The sequence below is a fragment of the Scyliorhinus canicula genome, chromosome 13 (assembly GCF_902713615.1).
Source record: "Scyliorhinus canicula chromosome 13, sScyCan1.1, whole genome shotgun sequence".
Classification (NCBI taxonomy): Eukaryota; Metazoa; Chordata; class Chondrichthyes; order Carcharhiniformes; family Scyliorhinidae; genus Scyliorhinus; species Scyliorhinus canicula.
The window spans coordinates 152489489-152501793 of NC_052158.1; the positions used below are offsets into that span (position 1 = coordinate 152489489).

At 43.4% G+C, this 12305-nt stretch overlaps 1 protein-coding gene across 5 annotated transcripts in view; it reads left to right on the forward strand.

Annotated features, from left to right (window-relative positions):
* Window positions 1-1056: 1056 nt before the first annotated feature.
* The window catches only part of LOC119975524 (polyhomeotic-like protein 3), a 140985-nt gene continuing 129736 nt past the window's right edge, over window positions 1057-12305 (forward strand). For all 5 annotated transcript variants that reach the window (XR_005462778.1, XM_038815310.1, XM_038815313.1 and 2 more), the window contains exon 1: window positions 1057-1177. The gene's annotated coding sequence lies outside the window, so the exon portion shown is untranslated. The remainder of the gene's footprint in view (window positions 1178-12305) is intronic.

The following is a 12305-nucleotide window of genomic DNA, read 5'->3' on the forward strand; positions in this document are numbered from 1 at the left end:
TCATAATTGCCCTTGAACTGCTGGGCTATTTCAGAGGGCATAGCTGTGGGTCTGTTGTCACGTAGACCAGACCAGGTAAGGACAGCAGATTTCCTCCCGTAATGACACGACTGAACCAGATGGACTTTTGCAACAATCGACAATGGTTGATTAAACTTTTAACTTCACCATTTGATGTTGTGGGATCCAAACCTAGACCCCTGGATTACTGATCCAGTGACACTCCCACTTTGTCACCACCAAAGTAGACACAGCGCAGATGCTTCCTCTTGTGGGACATTCTAGAACGAGAGGTCATAGTTTTAGGATAAGGGGTAGCAGATTTAAAACAGAGATGAGAAGTTTCTTCTCTCAAAGCGTCGTGAATCTGTGGAATTCACTACTCCACAGAGTGCAGTGGATACCGGACATTGGGTAATTTTAAGAAGGAGATAGACAGATTTTTAATTAGTAATGAGTTGAAGGGTTATGGAGAATTGGCAGGAAAGTGGAGTTGAGGCCGAGAGGAGATCAGCCATGAATCGTATTGAATGGTGGAGGAGGCTCGGGAGGCTGAATTGCCAATTCCTGCTCCTGTTCTCCTGGTATGTTGCAGATACACACACACTGTTGTTGGGGAGTTCCGGGATTTTGACCCAGTGACAGTAAAGTAACCACCATATATATCCAAGTCAGGATTAGCGAGTGGCCTGGAGGGGCAACTTGGATCTGCCCCTCCAAGATCGAAGGGGCAGCTGCTGTCCTTGTCCTCCTAGGTGGTAGGGGACCTGAGTTTGGAAGATGCTGCCTAAGGAACCTTGTTGAGTTGTTGTGGTGCATCTTGTAGATGAGGCATAAACATAAGGGATGATGATAGACCGTTGACCTGCAAAATGAATGGGGAAACTTAAAAATTATATATTTGGTAAACGTCGGAAATCCTTACATCTATGCAAAGGTTTTCTTCACTCGACCTGTTCTACTCCTGTGCTCTGTGTGGTGCTGTGCGTTACTTTAAAAAAAAAATCAACTTTCGTGTCGATGTGCCTTTCACCCTCCCCTCTGCTCGCACTAGACTCTGCGCAGTGCAATACGTGACTGCGTTCCTGATACTGTATTCAGTGCCCGTGCCTGCTCAATGCGAGATGCATTAAATAGGAGAAAGAGATGCAAGCTCCGTGACACCGGTGCATTGCAGGTAAGTCCATGCACCCCTCCCGCAAAAATAATGCATAAAAATAATCTTCAACTCCCTGCAGAGATGTCCCCCCCCCCCCCCCCCACCACGCTTCACGTGCCAATTAATACAACACGAATAATAATTGTATTGACTAATTAAGCTGATCGCATTTTTGCTTATAATTGCAACCTTTTGCAGAATCTGTATCTGAGGGGATTCTGAGTAAGTTCTGCTCGAATTCGATCTGAAAAATGACATGCCCTCAAATTGCTGATTATTTAGGTTTCAGGTCCAGAAATACAAGGCTGTGTGTGAATTGTGTCTATGCATTTGTTTGCATCAGGTTTTGTTACCGTCTTAAAAAGCCCCACCGTGAGGAATTAATCAGCCGGATCAAGATATTTAAAATACATTAGCGAGGCGTCTGCAATATTGATGTAGGTTTCACTATCGTTTGTTGCAATTTGCAGACCCGCCGCAATTAGCGGAAGCCGCTGAGTTGTAATTCACTGCTGGACATCAGCACCGTGCAATGTAGGAAACGCATTTTAATTGCATATTGTTGATGGTTCTTTTTTTTAACACACTGCCTTGTTAGAACTGTGAGGTCAGCTTTGTTTAGTGGACTTAATGCACTGTTCCTGCAGTTAAATTAGCATGTTGGTAAAAGGACCACTCACACAATGAATGGAGTTTTATTCAAATACATGGCACCTTACTCCTCCTAGCCATTCAAAAGGCTTTGGATTTTTTTTAATTTTTCTGTGCAGCTGAGAAATGCCATTGCTGAATAAATGCGAGACGTGACGTATTTACTGTAGACGGCAGTGACTGAGCTTGCGTGGAGCCCTGCAATGTTCTCTGGGTGTTGTAGTCCCCTGGGCTCTGGCCCAAGTTTCATGCTGAACCATAGACAACATTGGTTTGGAGAGAAGGATTCCAACACAAACATTGTGATCATTTTCATTGCAATGTCACACATTAGTGTTCCAGTTACAGTGCCCAATGATATTCCTGCTTTGTGTCTGTAAACAAAGAAAATAATATTGCATTTAGATAGCACCTCTCATAACCTTATGATGTCCCAAAGCGCATTATAGCCAGGGGATTATTTTTGAAGATAGCGAGTGTTGTAATGCAGGAAATGTGGCAGCCTTTTTGGGCACAGCAGGTCCCACAAACAGCAAAGCAATAATGACTGGGTGATCTGTTTCAGTCGATGGTTGAAGGTTAAACAGTGACCCCGGCAAAGGGAGAGTTCCTCAATTCTTGTAACGCAGTTTCTGACACTAATCCCAAGTCACTGTTGTTACGTAGGCAAATGTGGCACCCAGTTAGTTTTACAAGAGGGTCCCACAAACAGGAAATGAACGGATGACCAAGTCCTCACAATTTTTGATGGTGAACAAGTGGTCCTAGATCTTGTCCTGTGTAATGAGACAGGATTGATTCATGATCTCATAGTTAGAGATCCTCTCGGAAGGAGCGATCACAATATGGTGGAATTTAAAATACAGATGGAGGGTGAGAAAGTAAAATCAAATACTAGTGTTCTGTGTTTAAACAAAGGAGATTACAAGGGGATGAGAGAAGAACTAGCTAAGGTAGACTGGGAGCTAAGACTTTATGGTGGAACAGTTGAGGAACAGTGGAGAACCTTCCAAGCAATTTTTCACAGTGCTCAGCAAAGGTTTATACCAACAAAAAGGAAGGACGGTCGAAAGAGGGAAAATCGACCATGGATATCTAAGGAAATAAGGGAGAGTATCAAATTGAAGGAAAAAGCATATAAAGTGGCAAAGAATGCTGGGAGATTAGAGGACTGGGAAATCTTTAGGGGGCAACAGAAAGCTACTAAAAAAGCTATAAAGAAGAGTAAGATAGAGTATGAGAGTAAACTTGCACAGAATATAAAAACAGACAGTAAAAGTTTTTACAAATATATAAAACAAAAAAGAGTGGCTAAGGTAAATATTGGTCCTTTAGAGGATGAGAAGGGAGTTTTAATAATGGGAAATGAGGAAATGGCTGAGGAACTGAACAGGTTTTTTGGGTCGGTCTTCACAGTGGAAGACACAAATAACATGCCAGCGACTGATAGAAATGAGGCTATGACAGGTGAGGACCTTGAGAGGATTGTTATCACTAAGGAGGTAGTGATGGGCAAGCTAATTGGGCTAAAGGTAGACAAGTCTCATGGCCCTGATGGAATGTATCCCAGAGTGCTAAAAGAGATGGCTAGGGAAATTGCAGATGCACTAGTGATAATTTACCGAAATTCACTAGACTCTGGGGTGGTCCCGGTGGATTGGAAATTAGCAAACGTGACACCACTGTTTAAAAAAGGAGGTAGGCAGAAAGCAGGAAATTATAGGCCAGTGAGCTTAACTTCGGTAGTAGGGAAGATGCTGGAATCTATCATCAAGGAAGAAATAGCGAGGCATCTGGATAGAAATTGTCCCATTGGGCAGACGCAGCATGGGTTCATAAAGGGCATTTAACTAATTTAGTGGAAATTTTTGAGGACATTACCAGTGCAGTAGATAACGGGGAGCCGATGGATGTGGTATATCTGGATTTCCAGAAAGCTTTTGACAAGGTGCCACACAAAAGGTTGCTGCATAAGATAAAGATGCATGGCATTAAGGGTAAAGTAGTAGCATGGATAGAAGATTGGTTAATTAATAGAAAGCAAAGAGTGGGGATTAATGGGTGTTTCTCTGGTTGGCAATCAGTAGCTAGTGGTGTCCCTCAGGGATCCGTGTTGGGCCCACAATTGTTCACAATTTGCATAGATGATTTGGAGTTGGGGACCAAGGGCAATGTGTCCAAGTTTGCAGATGACACTAAGATGAGTGGTAGGAATAACAGCAAATGGGATTATTATTTAAACGATAAAATATTAAAGCATGTCGCTGTGCAGAGAGACTTGGGTGTGCTAGTGCATGAGTCACAGAAGGTTGGTTTACAGGTGCAACAGGTGATTAAGAAGGCAAATGGAATTTTGTCCTTCATTGCTAGAGGGATGGAGTTTAAGACTAGGGAGGTTATGTTGCAATTGTATAAGGTGTTAATGAGGCCACACCTGGAGTATTGTGTTCAGTTTTGGTCTCCTTACTTGAGAAAGGACGTACTGGCACTGGAGGGTGTGCAGAGGAGATTCACTAGGTTAACCCCAGAGCTGAAGGGGTTGGATTATGAGGAGAGGTTGAGTAGACTGGGACTGTACTCGTTGGAATTTAGAAGGATGAGGGGGGATCTTATAGAAACATTTAAAATTATGAAGGGAATAGATAGGATAGATGCGGGCAGGTTGTTTCCACTGGCGGGTGAAAGCGGAACTAGGGGACATAGCCTCAAAATAAGGGGAAGTAGATTTAGGACTGAGTTTAGGAGGAACTTCTTCACCCAAAGGGTTGTGAATCTATGGAATTCCTTGCCCAGTGAAGCAGTTGAGGCTCCTTCATTACATGTTTTTAAGTTAAAGACAGATAGTTTTTTGAAGAATAAAGGGATTTAAGGGTTATGGTGTTCGGGCCGGAAAGTGGAGCTGAGTCCACAAAAGATCAGCCATGATCTCATTGAATGGCGGAGCAGGCTCGAGGGGCCAGATGGCCTACTCCTGCTCCTAGTTCTTATGTTCTTATGTGAGGGATAAATCTTGGCCAGGAGAATTCTCTGCCATGGGATGTTTCGCTTCCACCTGAGAGGGTAGTTGAGGATCTTGGTTGAATGTCTCGTTTGAAAGGCAGCACCTCTGTCAGTTTAGGAACCCTTCGGTACTGCACTGAAGTGTCAGCCTGGGTATTCTTTTATTTTATTTTCACGTACTTAATGATCTGTTGAGCTGCTCGCAGAAAAATACTTTTCACTGTACCTCGGTACACGTGACAATAAACAAAACAAAATCCAATCCAATAATACGCTCAAACGTCTCTGGAGTGGGATTAGAAATGCACAACTTCTGACCTAGAGGCTACCAACTGTATCATAGCTCACACAGCAAAAATGGCAGAGTACAAGTTGAAGAAATTTGCCCATTATAGTTTGTGTTATACTCTGGAAAGCTATGTGGGGAAGGATAGTACTGGAGCCAATCTTTATTTAGTATTTCATTTATTTACAGAGTGAAAGTTTACTCCCATGCACCTTCCAACTCAATCATACCACAGGCTCAATGTATCTCTTTCATACGTGTGCTCAAGTGAAACCTCAATTAATGCCCAGCACCTGCATTCAATAAAATCTAATCAATATCCAGTTAACAGATCACACTTTCAGCGCTATTTCCTGCAAGGTGGGTGTGAGGTCAGGTGTAATGCCTGGACTTGGTATGTCTCTCTTGTGGGGACCATGAATTGGATTCAATTTGAATTGGTTTTTGGAGCAGGTAAGGAGCTGGATTAGGGGTTTGCCGCTGTCCACACTCTGAGCTCTAGCTTTGTAACTCCGATAAAGTAATTTAAAAAAAAGATCAGTGACTACACATTATTGCCTGTAAACCACTCTGGGATGTTCTGAAGTTGTGGGAGGAGATATATAAATGCAAATCTTGAAACCTGGATGCGGTGCATTAAAGTGCCATATGATTGTCACAAAAGACTGAATGAATAATGATCTCATTGAATGGCAGAGCAGACATGATGGCCCGAATGGCCTACTTCTACTCCTATGTCTCATGGTCTTAATTAGTCTGAAATGCTGAGCTGCAACACAAAATCATAAATAACATAGGAAGGGCAAATCTAAAGTGCTACTTCGAATCAAACCGTGACAATGAGGAAAGAGCTCCAATATCAAAGTAGTGAAGGTAATTTAATACTAATGTTATTATGGTATTGTTTGAAGAGAGGCAGGATAATTTTCCTCTGTATCATTATAATAATAATAATCTTTATTGTCACAAGTAGGCTTACACTAACACTGCAATGAAGTTACTGTGAAAAGCCCCTAGTCTCCACATTCCGGCGCCTGTTCGGATACACGGAGGGAGAATTCAGAATTCTCAGTTATCACACTGCTGTTTGTGCAGTATGTTTGTGTAAACTACTAATTCTTTCCAATTTAAGGTACTATATTTTTATGTAGTTTACTGTATAAAATGGCTGATCTGATTGTAACCCCAACCCTGCATTCCTACCTACCCCCTGATAACCTTTCACCCATTCATCAAGAATCTATCTAGATTTGCATTAAAAATATTCAAAGACTCTGCTTCCACTGCATTTTGTGGAAGTGAGTTCCAGAGACTCATAACCCTCTGCGAGGAAACGATTCTCCTCATCTCTGTCTTAAATGGGCAACCCTTTATTTTTAAACAGCGACCCCCAGTTCAAGATTCTCCCACAAGAAGAAACATCCTCTCCACATCCAATCCATCCTGTCAATTCCCCTCAGGGTCTTATATGTTTCATCAAGTCACCTCTAATTCTTCTAAACTCCAGCAAATACAAGTCTAGCCTGAACAATCTTCCCCCATGAGACAACCCTCTCTGAACGGCTTCTAATGCATTTACATCCTTTCTTAAATAAGGAGACCGGTATTCAAGGTATTCACCAGTGCTCTGTATAATCTATACATACCAATCATAGAATCATAAAATTTACAGTGCAGAAGGAGGCCATTCAGCCCATCGAGTCTGCACCGGCTCTTGGAAAGAGCACCCTACCCAAGGTCAACACCTCCACCCTATCCCCATAACCCAGTAACCCCACCCAACACTAAGGGCAATTTTGGACACTAAGGGCAATTTATCATGGCCAATCCACCTAACCTGCACATCTTTGGACTGTGGGAGGAAACCAGAGCACCCGGAGGAAACCCACGCACACACGGGGAGGATGTGCAGACTCCGCACAGACAGTGACCCAAGCCGGAATCAAACCTGGGACCCTGGAGCTGTGAAGTGATTGTGCTATCCACAATGCTACCGTGCTGCCTAATTGCATTGCCAATGGTCAGCTCACAAAGATAAGAGTTTTTATGTGTAAACTGATACTGAGCTGTGAAAAAGGCTTCAGAAATCCTTACAGAGCCACCTAGTTTCTAGAGGCTGCAACTACATTGTGACAGTTGAGATGACAAAATTGAATGTGAAATGTTGACATAGCAATTTACATAAAAATAATGCACTTTTGAGTAGTATGGTGTGTTCAGGACTTCATGGCATTCCACTGTTAATTAATAACTTTTTTAGTTGTATAGTCGCCATTACAATGTCGGGAAATATTATTCACAAATTACACTCAGCAAGGTCCCACATGTAACAGTATGATAAATTACGGACTAACTTGTTTTGTTTTAATCATGTTGGTTGAGAATACATTTGGGGGAGATAATTGGAAATGTTGACATTATCGCTTAACTAAGAATTATGGCGATGAGAAGTAAGGCTTCGAGAGAACAAATGGCACCTGGATATTTTAAATAAAATGCAGGTATGTAAATTGACAATTGGAAAACGCACCAAATTAGGTGTCAAATGATAAAGAATATGCCTTAGATCTACCCAGAAATTAGATTTCACATTGCGATGCAGCTTTCCCACTTCACAAATGGTCACAAGACTGCTGGCACGGTGCTGGGTCATTGAACTTTGGGAGAACCTGTGCTTCCATTATTTCTCTACTGCCAATTGTGCACTTAGTTCCTACAGATTTGCTTGGTAGTCTACTATTGATTGGCAGCTCACCAGCTGGGTGAAGTCCAAGGGTCATTTTTGCTCAGGTTGACATTTGAAGCTGAGAATGTACTAAAGCACCATGCCAATAAATTTCTGGCAGTATTCATAGATTTTCTCCAGCTGAAAAAGAGTGGGGGGAACTGCGTCCTACACTGCTGGTGCATCAGCATGCGCTGCTTTCAGGAAGTTCCCAAGTTTGGTGGGACTAAGTTGGAGGTGGTGAAAGAACATTGGAAAGAAGTGCAACCAAAAGCAAACTTTTTAGTGTTAAGTTTTGGAGTGGGATAGGTATGATCCTGAGGGAGCAATGCGTATGTATATACCAAGACATGATGAGGGGGGAGAGATTGTGAAGAAAAGTAATCTTAACATGGAACAACCAGAAAGTGAAATCCAATATTCAGAAGATTAATAAAGCATGTTTCTTTCAATGTTTAATTAGTTTGCTGTTAGATCTATAGAGAATCAAGTGCAAACCTGCTTGCCGCATTAAATTAGATATAATAACTGTGAATCTGTAATATGAGCTCAAAGGATATTAATCTTAACCTCGACTGGGAGGATATTTGTGTAAAAACTAATTTTGCTGAGAGAAGTTTGTAGACCTGTGTTCAATTTAAGCGGGAAAACATAGTGATGTTTGACAGTAATAATGCCCCAACTTGCTCTTCGGATAACCCTGCAGTACCCACTGCAAAATAATTATTCTGTGCAATAACTAGTCTGTTCAGCTCCCCATTACTGCTGTTACTGAACTTGCATGAACCATATTGAAACATACCTTCCTGTAATCCTCGTCTACACTGTTACACCTCCTCCTGCCTTCACGCCACTCCATCTTCACAGTGGTACCCTGAGAAGGTTATAGTGAGAGCCCGATCTTCAGTCATCTGCGCATGTGCCCTGGGCCGGCCAAATTCTTCGCACTGCCCCCCACCCCCCTAAGTTTTACTGCATGTAGGATCCTTCTCTTGAATTAAGAATTGGTAATTTTGCCCTTCCATCTGATAATCAACATCTTGCAGGTGCAGTGGAGTCTAAAGTCACCCATCTCCTGGCTCTGTTCTTTTCAGGGAAAACGCTGAGAGATTAAGTAAGATAGAATCTGGCAGGGAAGAGATTTGGGTGAAGAATGAAGAGGATGTATGGACAACAGAAAATTTCCACACAGTGGCTAAAATGCTGAGAGGGAAGAGAGGTGTAAAGAACAATGGACAGAAAAGAGCGTAAGGAGGAAGGCACCTTGCACCTTTGGGCAATAATCGTTTCAATAACTCGAGCTGCTGTTGGGCTCAGACTTTGGGTCGTGACGAAAGTTAAATGAAGAGCTGACACAGTTACAGAGTGAAATCATTTGAAAAATGAAGAGAAGAGAAATCTTGGACATGCTTCAAGATGTGACTGGAGGACTTATGAAGAGTTGATGAAAAAGGCCTTTACCGTAGCACCACATCAGACTGAAGAAGGTGTTTACAGTTTGGAAACTGGCAATCGTAGAATCTTACCATAGTGCCAGGGTCCCAGGTTCGATTCCCAGCTTGGGTCACTGTCTGTGCGGAGTCTGCATGTTCCGGGTGCTCCGGGTTTCCTCCCACAAGTCCCTAAAGATGTGCTGTTCGGTGAATTGGACATTCTGAATACTCCCTCAGTGTATCCGAACAGGCGCCGGAATGTAGCGACTAGGGGCTTTTCACAGTAACTTCATTGAAGTCTACTCGTGACAATAAGCGATTATTATTATTCTTTCTGGGCAGCATGGTGGTGCAGTGGTTAGCACTGCTGCATCACGGCGGCAAGGTCCCAGGTTCGATCCTGGATCTGAGTTACTGTCCGTGTGGAATTTGCACATTCTCCCTGTGTTTACGTGGGATTCGCAGGGTAGTTGGATGGGCCACGCTAAATTTCCCCTTATGTGGAAAAAATGAATTGGGTCCTCTAAATTTATATTAAAAAAAGCTCTCCTCTGTTTCTTTTGCCTATTTCTTTAAAATCATAGTGATAGCATCATTTTCACAAATGAAAGAACTTCATAAAATTTCTACAGTGCAGAAGGAGGCCATTCAGCCCATCGAGTCTGCACCATTACACTGAAAGAGTACCCTCCCCAGTCCGAATGCCCCACCCTATCCCCATAACCCCACTTGGGGGCAATTTAGTATAGCCAATCCACCTAACCTGCATATCTTTGGACTGGGAGGAAACTGGAACACCCGAAGGAAACCCACGCAGACACGGGAAAAAAGTGCAAACTCCACACAGTCACCAGAGTCCAGAATTGAACTTGGGTCCCTGGCGCTGTGAGACAGCAATGCTAACCACTGTGCCCCGTGCCAACTTTTTATGCTAACCTTTTTTATGGAAATGATCAAAAACTATTGGTAGGTTGTATTGAAAATAATTCATGATCCTCTGGACAAAAATAGATTTTTGATATTTTAGTTGGTATATGACAAGAGTCAGCATAGGTGACCATGATTCACCCTCGCTCAGTAAAGGAAGAAGTAAAGGAAGTATTGCCTTTCACAACGTCTGGACACCCTGAAGAACTTTACAGCCAATTAATTACGTCTGTTGCAAATGGGAAACACAGCAGCCAATTTGTGCATGTCAAGGTTCTACAGTGACCAGAAAACCTGTTTTATTAGTGTTGGTTAAGTATGTGTTGGCTGGTACATTGCGGTCGTCCTCTTAACTCTTACATATGGCTCAGAAACTTGGACTCCATACCAACACCACCTAAGGCCCTGGAGAGGTACCATCAGTGCTGTCTGAGATGGATTTTCAGCTGGGAGGACAGGCGTACTTAACATCACATCCATTTTTAAAAATAAATTTAGAGTACCCAATTAATTTTTTCCAATTAGGGTTCAATTCACCTACCTTGCACATCTTTGGGTTGTGGGGGCGAAATCCACGCAACCACGAGGAGAATGTGCAAACTCCACACGAACAGTGACACAGATCCGGGATCGAACGTGGGACCTCGACGCGGTGAGGCTGCAGTGCTACCACTGCGTCACCGTGCTGCCCTTAACATCAGCGTCCTTGAAGGAGGCAAGAGCATCAGCATCACGGCTATCATCATCTTAAACCAACTCCATTGGGCTGGGCATGTGCTTATGATGTCAGAGACCTACCTGCCAAAGCAAATTTTGTTTGCCCGGCTCAAGGAAGGTTTCTGAACAAGAGGCGGACAAATGAAGTGCTTCAAAGACACCCTGAAGGCTTACCTCAAGAAATGCAGCATTGCATCAACACCTGTTGCAGCATCAACACCTGGGAGACCCTTGCTCAGAAGAGATCTACTTGGAGGAACCTGCTGATTGAAGGGACACAATTCTTCGAGGACATCCGACAGCAACAGGAAGCCCGGAAAAGGACCTCAAGAAAGGAATAGCTATGATCTAGAGTTCAAGGACTGATTCTACCTCCCGGAAACACCTGCTAAATGTGTGATCGAAGTTACAGCTCCAGGATTGGGCTCATTAGCCACGCGGAACCCACAGAACCCATGACCAGTAACATGAACAATCGTACTCATTAGTGAGTGATCGGTGAAGAAGAATCTTGGGTTGAGTTACTGGGAAGAACTCTCCTGCTCTTTTTCAAAGTAGCAACGGTGGAGCTTTTACATTCACCTGAAATGTCAGGTGTCTGACCAAAAAGACAGCACCTCTGACAGTGTAGCACTCCCTCAGCATCGGAGTACAAGCTTAGATTCTGTGGGTCTGGGGTGGGTCTCAGCATTCAGTCTCAGAGATGAGAGCACTGCCACCTGAACCGTGGCTGACGGTATTCTGATGTGGGGATAGAAATGACGAAGTGGAACCCAGGCTGAATTATTTCTTCCTATCTTGACCCAAGAACCCTGAAGTCACCAAAACTGTCCTTCCAACTGTACTGAGATTGTTCATCCAAATATGGTGGCCTTCAAATTAAACCTGTTACGCCATCTGAAGATCACAGTTTTAGAACCGTTCTGATGCACTTGTTTTATTGCTGTCTGTATGGTAGTGCAGTGGTTAGCGCTGTTGCTTTACAGCACCAGGGACCCAGGTTCGATTCCTGGCTTGTGCCACTGTCTGGGCGGTGTCTGCATGTTGTCCCCGTGTCTGCGTGGGTTTCCTCCGGGTGCTCCGGTTTCCTCCCACAAGTCCCGAAAGACGTGCTGTTAGGTGAATTGGACATTCTGAATTCTCCCTTTGTGTACCCGAACAGGCGTCGGAGTGTGGCGACTACGGGCCTTTCGCAGTAACTTCACTGCAGTGTTATAGTAAGCCTACTTGTGACAATAAAGATTATAAAAAGGGGACAAACACTGCTGATCGTGGCCTGTTAACTTTTATTTCAGCATTCTGTTTGTCAACAATTATAGATCATAGATCATAGAATTTACAGTGCAGAAGGAGGCCATTCGGACCATCGAGTCTGCACCGGCTCTTGGAAAGAGCACCCTACCCAAG